The following is a 9808-nucleotide window of genomic DNA, read 5'->3' as shown; positions in this document are numbered from 1 at the left end:
AATGGGTAAGAAGCTCAGATCTTTGGAACTGTGTTGAGGAAATCTGCAAGATCTATTAAGAGCTAAAGCACATGTCCATAATCTCTGTTACACCTCCTGGTTCTGACGTGCATGTTAATCACTTGACGACCATGCAGGATCTGCTTGTAGGAATGGGCTGTTGCAGAGGTAAAACCACACTCAGACCACTAGTGCCATCTTTCTCAGTACTGTCAACTTGCCCATTCAGGTGCCCATTGTCAAGGACTAGCTCACACATGCCAACTAACTGCATCCTTCAGGGAGAGCCAGAATGGGTCAAGCCAGGCACATGTACCACCAGAGATGAAATGGTCAACTCAGCTGGTATCCCTCAAACACCATGAGAAGAAGAGATTGGATTTATGACCCACCCTTCAGTCGGAGTCTCAGAGCAGCTTACAAACTCCTTTCCCTTCCCCTCCCCACAACAGACACCCTGTGAGGTAGGTGGGGCTGAGAGAGCTCTGACAGAAACTGCTCTTTTTCAAGGACAGCTGTGGCAGAACTACGGCTTGCCCAAGGTCATCCAGCCAGATGCGAGTGGAGGAGTGGGGAATCAAACCCGGCTCTCCCAGATTAGAGTCCGTGCACTTAACCACTACACCAGAATGGCTCTCATGCTTCTCAGTGGGGCCGTTTCACACATTCACTGGGCAGGGTCCAACCTTCCTGAGGGACTGCCTTTCCCCATACATACCCCCAAGAGCACTTCGGTCGGGGACGCAACATCGCCTGGAGATTCCAGGCCCCCGGGAGGTAAAGCTTGCTGCGACCAGGGCCAGATCTTTTTCAGTGGCGGCCCCCAGCTGGTGGAACGAGCTCCCGGAGGAGATCAGGGCCCTGCGGGACCTTATGCAGTTCCGCAGGGCCTGCGAGATGGAGCTCTTCCGCCAGGCTTTTATATAGGGGCCGCCACTTCTACTACTACCACTTCTACTACTACCACCACTGAAACAACAGGGTTGGGAGTGGTCCCCGGAAGAACGGCCATAAATTATGCATGGCACTGATGCCGCTGGACTGGCTTGGACCATCGATAGGACAAATTCACCTAAGGAAATGATTGCTACCATCCTCAGAGACCATCTTGTCTGCATGGAGCACTTTATCTGTTTGTGTGATCTAATGGTTCTATTGTTTTATATTGTGTTATGTATGGGCTTATGCCCCTGTGTAAGCCGCCCTGAGCCCGTTCGTGGGGAGGGAGGGGTAAAAATGCAAATAAACAACAAACAGTGGTCAAAGGGGCATGCATGACTGGGCAAGTCTTTTATCCCACGGAAAGGATAAGTCCAGTGGATGATCAGCGGGAAGAGGGTGGGTTCCAGCAGCTCGGCTCTCGGGGATACTTGCAATGATGTCACAGTCATCCACGTCTGCGCAACGGTCCCAACGGTCACGGTTTCCATGTTCTGCACCATCTCTAGGCAGGATTTCTTTGGCTCGGCACTTCTCCCGACACACGGCCCAAGACCTCCCCCGCCCATCACTTGGCCTCACTCGGAATATTCTGCTCCTAGACTGACGGATGCCAGTCTGCTCACCTTCACCCACAAACTGAAGCCCAAAGTTTGGGGTTGGATGCTTAAAGAAAACCGAACACCCACAGCTCCAACTTCTCCCTTTAAGATGGGAGCAACACTAGCAAAACTGTCCATGCAGTTTTACAGGAGAGACTTGAGGGGAGAAAGCCTGAATTCTGAAATGGGGCTTGTCCCCATCAAAAGTTCACTCGCCGATCAATTTCAAGCTAATCTTCCTCTCATGCATGCGGCGTCACCCAAAGTGCTCTTCCTTGGAAGCTTCTGTCTGGCAGTTGCACAGATAATCTCTGCAGATGGTGGAGACACAAATCGCCTTGCTTCCTGCCTGTCCTGCCGGCCGGCCTGCTTCCCTCCCTTCTCCTCAGCCGACAGGGCCAAGCCCTGCGAATCGTCCCTGAAAGCTTATCTGCAGCCAAAATGTGCCCTTCCCTCACCCCGCCGTGAAGAGCTGTGCTCCTGATGCCAACAAAATTTATAGTTACCGAAAGATTTTTGTAAAGCTGGTTCCGTATCAATTTCTCTCGCCTGACCTGTGCTTTCCAGGATGACTAGGTCAAAACAATTCATTATATCAACCGGTGGCAAGTTGCCAGGTCCGGAGGGGATGGAGAGGCGGTACCTCGCTGTTGGCATGGGTGAGCAGTATGAGGATTCTTCATGCACGCACACAAAACATGCAAACCAGTTCTTCTAGGCACTAGCCTGAAAACTGGAGACTCAATCCCCGATGAAGAAGAAAGATTTCTTTTTAACAGACAGCTGGTGGTGCTGAAGCCATAATCCAGACAGAAGCAGGGCCATGACCAGCAAGTGCCGAGTTTCATATGAACAGGGAGATCTTTATGACAGCTGTTGTGTAGTTTGGCCAATAAAATAGCTATGGAATACGGAGAAGATCCATGAGCTCCTTTGTATTCTTCTGAACACAATGTCTGCTGGGAACTCTCAGTAAAAACAGGCAGAGGGGCTATCTGCTGCTGAGGGGGATTTGCTGCTCTCTGTCCATGCTTAGAGGCACCTACAGTTAGAACATAAGAGAACATAAGAGAAGCCAATGTCGGATGAGGCCAATGGCCCATCCAGTCCAACACTCTGTCACACAGTGGCCAAAAATACCAGGTACCATCAGGAGGTCCAGCAGTGGGGCCAGGACACTAGAAGCCCTCCCACTGTTGCCCCACCCCCCCAAGTACCAAGAATACAGAGCATCACTTGACCCAGACTGAGAGTTCCTATCTATAACTGGTGGCTAATAGCCACCGATGGACCTCTGCTCCAGATGTTTATCTAATTCCCTCTTGAAACCGCCCATGCTTCTAGCCGCTGCCACCTCCTGTGGCAGTGAATTCCATGTGTTAATCACTCTTTGGGTGAAGAAGGACTTCCTTTTATCTATTCTAGCCCGACTGCTCAGCAATTTCATTAAGTGCCCATGAGTTCTTGCATTGTGCATAATCTTGTAAACCTCGATCATGTCACCCCTCAGCCGTCATTTCTCCAAGCTAAAGAGCCCCAAGCGTTTTAACCTTTCTTCATAGGAAAAGTGTTCCAACCCTTTTATCATTCTAGTTGTGCTTTTCTGCACTTTTCCCAGTGCTATAATATTCTTTTTGAGGAGTGGTGACCAGAACTGTACACAGTTATCATTACTTCAAATATCCCAGGAAACTGGGAACAGTTCTGGGCCTGTCTGGAACCACCAGAAGGAACTGGAGCATAGCATAAATATTCACATGACACGTTAAATGGTACAGAAGTTACATAGTAGGATCCTACTTATGATCAGCTATACACAGCAGTACAGACACAGTCCTGAACCATTTATCCAAGCAAGTTTGTCAACCATTTTCTGGACCCAAAATGTTCTACAGCCAGACTTTCTCGAGACCCATCTTTGTACATTTGTACAGGTGTGACTTCAATCTCCAGGGCTCTGCCTTCATCCCTTTTCCATCTGAGGCAGGGTGTGCTAGAACGCAGGACAGGGCCTTTTTTTTGGGGGGGTGCCACATGTTTGGAATGTCCTCTCCAGGGAAATCCACTCATAAGCAATGTTCCCTCTAAGCTATGGAGTCTTGTGAGCAAAAATTCTACTTTTTGAGCTACTGGCATTAAAGTTGTGAGCGAGCAATTTGGCTACTGCATAAATTAGTCTCCTCTGGAGCCATTCTTCCTGAGCTAAGACAAAAATGTGTGAGACGGAGGCTAAAAAACTGTGAGCTAGCTCACACTAACTCAGCTTAGAGGGAACATTGCTCATAAGAACATAAGAAGAGCCCCACTGGAGCAGACCAACAGTCCATCTAGTCCATCATCATGTCTCATACGGTGGCCAAACAGTTCCTCTGGAGGGTCAACAACAAGGCATAGAGGCTGAGGCCTTCCCCTGATGTTGCTTCCTGGCTCTGGGATTTAGAGACTTAGTGTCTCTGAACGTGGAGGTTCCCCTCAGTCACCACGGCTAATTAATAACCATGGCTAGTAGCTTATCCTCCATGAATCTATCTCATCTCCTTTTAAAGTGGTTTGTTCCCGTGGCCATCACTACATCCTCTGGCAGCGAATCCCACATTTTAATAACTCTCATCCTGTTCTCATGCAGGTCAGCAAGACCTGGCTGTTCAAGAAGGTTTTGGAAATGTCTTTAAGGACTGGCCAATCTGCCTCCTGCCCTTCCTCCTTTGGTGATTTCAACACCTGTTGCAATTTTAAATGGATTTGAGTGTTGTGGTCTTCACTTTTTACCAGGGCTATTTTTGGGGCAGGAACGCACAGGAACGGAGTTCCGGCTGGCTCCCAAGTTGGCCATACCCAGCAGGAACTCATTAGCATAATAGGCCACACCCAACAGCAGAAACTCATTAGGATTGGCTACATTAGGGGTGTGTGGCCTAACATGCAAAGGAGTCCCTGCTACAAAAAAGCCCTGGGTTTTGACAACAAACAAGGTAAACAGAATAAGAAGCAAAAGGTGGGTATGGCTGGATAACCATACTTCTGGTAACATGGGGGTGCGGCCTAATGTGCTAATGAGTGATGATGTCAGGGGTGTGGCCTAATATGCTAATGAGTTCCTGCTGTTGGGTGTGGTCTATTATGCTAATGAGTTCCTGCTGGGCTTTTTCTACAGAAAGAGCCCTGTTTTTAAACATTATTTGTTTGTTTAGATGTTTATTTTTTATTTCTTTATTTGCAACATTTTCCTCCCACGTTTCAGTTCCCACAAGGACCACCAAGGCAGCTAACAATTACATACATGACAAAAATGACATTCTAAAAGCTTTAAAATCCATCCCCTCAAACACGCACTTGGTTAAAACCAATTTTTAAAAGAGTGAAATGCATACAAAGACATAAAATCAGCAATTAAAATGTTGGTCAGGGAGGAGGGATATATGTGATTTGTTTTGGTATTTTTTTTTAAATTTGAAAATCAGGATAAAACATTTGAATAAATAGAATAACCATCTCGGTATTATTGCGCCAGACCAGTGAGGGAGGCCAGACTGTTGATTTCCATTCTATGGAGGGGAAGGCTGAGGTGAGGTCTGACCTGAACAGCATTCAGCACTGAGCTCAATCTCATCATAGAGCGACATAACCAGAGTGACATAACCAGAGCACATCTGGGTGGGAGGAGAGACCTCCAAGTACCACTGAGGCTCAGTGCAGTTGGTCCAAGAAGAAAGGGAGAATCCAAAAGATGAGGCCAATCCTCTGTTTACAGTCACCCCACCCACCCCCTGCTTTCTCAACTGGCAACCGTCATCATTAGACCACCCCCTTGAGCACACATGAGGCTGTGTCATGGTTGGCCATAGTATGATGCCTTAGAACATCCATGATTACGCAAGGTAAAAGAGGCAATTGAACCGCTTTTGGGAATAGAAGGAGAAACTCTGGTGGAGGACAGAGAAAAAGCAGACAGGCTTAATGACTTTTTTGCCTCTGTTTTCTCCCTGAAGAACTCGAGCCCATCTAGAGATGGTAGAGGACATGACAGGACACCTGAGTGTCCAGTTGACATTGTCAGGGAGGTTGTGGAGAGGCACCTGGCTGCACTGGACGAATACAAATCCCCCGGGCCAGATGATGTGCACCCAAGAGTGCTCAAAGAACTGTCTGATGAACTTGCAGAGCCTCTGTCCATCATCTTCAAGGCCTCCTGGAGGACTGGGGAGGTGCCACAAGGTTGGAGAAGAGCGAATGTTATCCCAATCTTTAAGAAAGGGAAGAAGGATGACCTGGGAAACTACAGGCCGGTCAGTCTGACTTCTGTTGCTGGGAAGATATTAGAGCAGATTTTAAAGGGATCGATCTGTAAGCATCTGAAGGACCCCTTAGTGATCTGGGGAAGTCAGCATAGTTTTGTCCCCAACAGATCTTTGATCATGTGATGCATTTACTGGGTCATGAGAACTCTGTTAATGTGATTAACCTGGATTTCAGTAAAGCTTTTGATAAAGTTCCCCATGACATTCTGATGGGCAAACTGGAAGACTGTGGACTGGACTATAGGACAGTTTGGTGGATAGGGAACTGGTTAGAGAATCACACCCAAAGAGTGGTGGTCAGTGGCGTTTCATCAGATTGGAGGGAGGTGTCCAGCGGGGTGCCACAGGGCTTGGTTTTGGGTCAGGTACTTTTCAATATTTTTATTAGTGATCTGGATGAAGGGGTAGAAGGGCTACTCATTAAATTTGCTGATGACACCAAATTGGGAGGAGTAGCAAACACCCAAGAAGATAGAGTTAAAATTTAATGAGACCTGAATACTCTGGAGAAGTGGGCAGTTGCAAACGGGATGCAATTCAACAAAGATAAATGCACAGTATTACATCAGGGCCACAATAATATCTGAAAGGCTAGCATTTGGAGGAGGGCAAGGAGCTGTCCCACTTGGCAGCAGAGGAGAGGACCCGAAGCAAAGGTTTTAAATTACATGCAGGAAGGTATCGGCTGGATATTAGGAAACACTTATTCATGGTCAGAGTGGTTCAAAGGTAGAATCAGCTACTTAGGGAGGTGGTGAGTTCCCCTTCACGGGCAGCTTTCAAGAAGAGGCTGGACAAAGATTTGTCAGAGATGCTTTAGGCTGGTCCTGCATTGGGCAGGGGGTTGGACTAGACTAGATGGTCTGTATGGCCCCTTCCAACTCTATGATTCTATGATTCTATGTCCTGATTACTCTGGTTTCTGAGGAGCAGAGGTCCATCGGTGGCTATTAGCCGCAAGGTATAGATAGGAACTCTCATTCTGGGGCAAGGGATGCTCTGTATTCTTGGTGCTTGGGGGGGGCAACAGTGGGAGGGCTCCTAGTGTCCTGGCCCCACTGCTGGACCTCCTGATGGCACCTGGTATTTTTGGCCCCTGTGTGACAGAGTATTGGACTGGATGGGCCATTGGCCTGATCCAACATTGGCTTCTCTTATGTTCTTATGACTTAGTAGTTTCTATTGTACGCAACAGCCTTGTTCAGCATTTAAAATGCAGATGGTGGAGCTCGGGGTGGGTTTACACTGTCTCTTTCTGAAGGGCAGCTGCCTCATACCGAATCAGTCCCTTGGTTCCTTCAGATTCAGCATTGCCTACTCAGACTGGCAGCAGCTCTCCAGGGTCTTAGGTGCAGGTCTTTCACATCACCTGCCGCCTGGCATTTTCAACTGGAGATGCCGGGGATCGACCCTTTTGCATGCAAAACACACACACACACAGAGCTTTGAAAGCTTACACCCTGGAAGCTTATCCCCAGGAAATCTGGCTGGTCTTTAAGGTGCTACGGGACCCAAATCTTGCTCTCCTGCTTCAGACCACCAGGGCTAACCACCTGGCACACACACACACACACACCCTGAACAGCGTCTATTGGATTCAGTCCTTTGGCAGAGGTACAATCCCAGTGTCAAGAGCAATTCCTCTCCTTCCTGCAGTGATACATTAGACACACGGACTGGGTCGTGTGGCTCGGCAGATGCATTGCAAATCAATTAGCCACAGCTCTTTTCTCCACGAGTGATTTCCAGTTTGTTGAGGAAATGCATATTAATGATTTGATTTGAGAGCGTGAACTGCAGCCGAGCAGGGACACAGCCCCCTTCTTGGGCTTTTGTCTCTGCTTTTGTGGTTTAGTGAATGTAAAATGGGGAAAGACCCCCCCTGTTTTTAGCCGGAACTTCTGAGAAATCCTGCTGCTCTCCTTGCCTCCGGGCCTGGTTATGTGATCAAGGCTACATCAGAGGGGGGGGGGGGACGTGGTGGTGGGGGAAGCTAGTTGGGATCCAAGCGGGGCTGTGAATACAAGAAGCTCCTGTGCTCTTCGGGGTGCAGAACTCTGCAGTGGCCTTTTAGGAACAACTTGAGTGTAATAATAACCACTCTACCTTGGTCACTTGTGGTGAATTCTTAATACAGTGAACCATCTTCAGCTTCTGGGCTTTAGATGTCATGGAACTCAGAGTCCTGGAGGGGAAAGAGGATTTCTGGGTCCTTGAGTCCAACCCCCTGCTCAAAGCGGCAAACCAGTAGCGAAAGGATCCCCCACAGATGGCTGTCCAGACTCCTCCTGAAGGCCTCCTACTAAGGAGAGTCCATTGCCCATTTATGTTGGTGGTCTTCAACCCCGGGGTCAGAACCCTCATGTGTGTCATCATGGAGCACCATGTGCTAGGTCCTGAGCCTAGAGTCATGGTTTTTAATGTCCTTTGCTGCTGGTGTGCATGGGTGATGGCTCCAAGCACGTGACAGGTCCTACTGCCCTCTGCACACCAGGTGAGAGGAGCAGCGTTTTGTCAAAATGAGACCACTCAGTGATGGAGAGGATTGCTCCACAGGCATTGACGGTTAGCCTCTTCCTCAGTAGGATACACCTCCGGATGCTCAGATTGTGTTTCCTTTAATTGGCTTTCTTGGTCTCTCAGCAAGGTGGACTTCCTGGATAACACATTATGCCCTAGAAGCCTTTCAGTTGGGTTTCAAGCTAGGCTATGGGACAGAGGCAGTGTTAGTGGCTTTGGCTGATGTGAATGTGCACTGAGAAGATGCTGGACAGGGTCCCTGACTTTTTGTTCCAATTAGGACTGAGAATTCCCAGGATGGTAAACATGGCAGCAGATCAGGGAGGAAAAGTTTGCATCTCACCCAAGTCCATCCACAGGGATGGTTGTAATGACTTTGGCATTTGCACGCACACACACACACACACACACACACAATGCAATGGGAGTGAAAAGAAACATGCCTCCTGGCAGTTGTTTCACAAGTGGAAGCAAAAGGAAGTGTGTGTGTGTGTGTGGGGGGATTAATACTTTACCTGTAATCAGGACTTTTTTGTAGCAGGAACTCCTTTGCCTGTTAGGCGACACAGCCCTAATGTCGCCAATCCTCCAAGAGCTTACAGTAGCTCCTGTAAGACGAGCTCTGTAAGCTCTTGGAGGATTGGCTACATTAGGGGTGTGTGGCCTAATGTGCAAAGGAGTTCCTGCTACAAAAAGAGCCCTGCCTGTAATCCTCCCATCATGCTCCAGATACTTTGGCCCCAGAAGGGACTGAGAGACTGAGGATGCGTTCAGACGGGCAGCTAATCCCGTCATTATGCCAGCTTGAATTTTACCCCGGTCTTTTTAATCCATCGCAGCACGACCAGACATCCCCCTGGTGAATCGCCTTACTGCGCGCTGCCTCCGTTGTGGATTGTCTAGATGGCATCCACTGAAGGAGGCATGTGCCTTTTTGCGCATGCGCATGGGCATCACAGCGCGTCCTTGTTGAAGGAGGTGCGCAGTGGGTTTTTTAAAAAACTTTTTGTGCATGCACATAGACATGACAGCATGTCCTTGTTGATCTGCGCATGTGCAGAGATTTTTTTAAATGGTGCCAGCTCGGGATGGTCTGACGTCAGACCACCCCAACGGGAGGATTGCGTGCTGGTGGAACGATCAGATGGGTGAAACTCCGCAGTTGTCCCGCAGGTAACCGAAAACTGCAGATTTAAAGTGCTATCTTTTAGGTACGGCTCCAAAGCGCGGCAAAACAGGATGCCCACGGAAGAGGGACATTTCCCAGATGTTTGTGTCTGGACATGACCTTTAGATCCGTGAGGCAATCGTGCCTCGCGCGGATCTAAAGAGCTATCTGATCGGACTCTGAGAGGGGGGAAAGATCTTGGGGCTGTAGGGCGCAGCTCTGTGGAAGTGTCAACCCAGTGTGCTACAGGAGTGAAAAAGGCAAACTCTACAGTAGGTAGG

Source organism: Gekko japonicus, unplaced genomic scaffold (assembly GCF_001447785.1).
Source record: "Gekko japonicus isolate JY-2015 unplaced genomic scaffold, Gekko_japonicus_V1.1 scaffold356, whole genome shotgun sequence".
In the NCBI taxonomy this organism is placed as follows: domain Eukaryota; kingdom Metazoa; phylum Chordata; class Lepidosauria; order Squamata; family Gekkonidae; genus Gekko; species Gekko japonicus.
The sequence above is the reverse complement of the archived record's forward strand: the minus strand, read 5'-3'. Positions refer to the sequence as shown.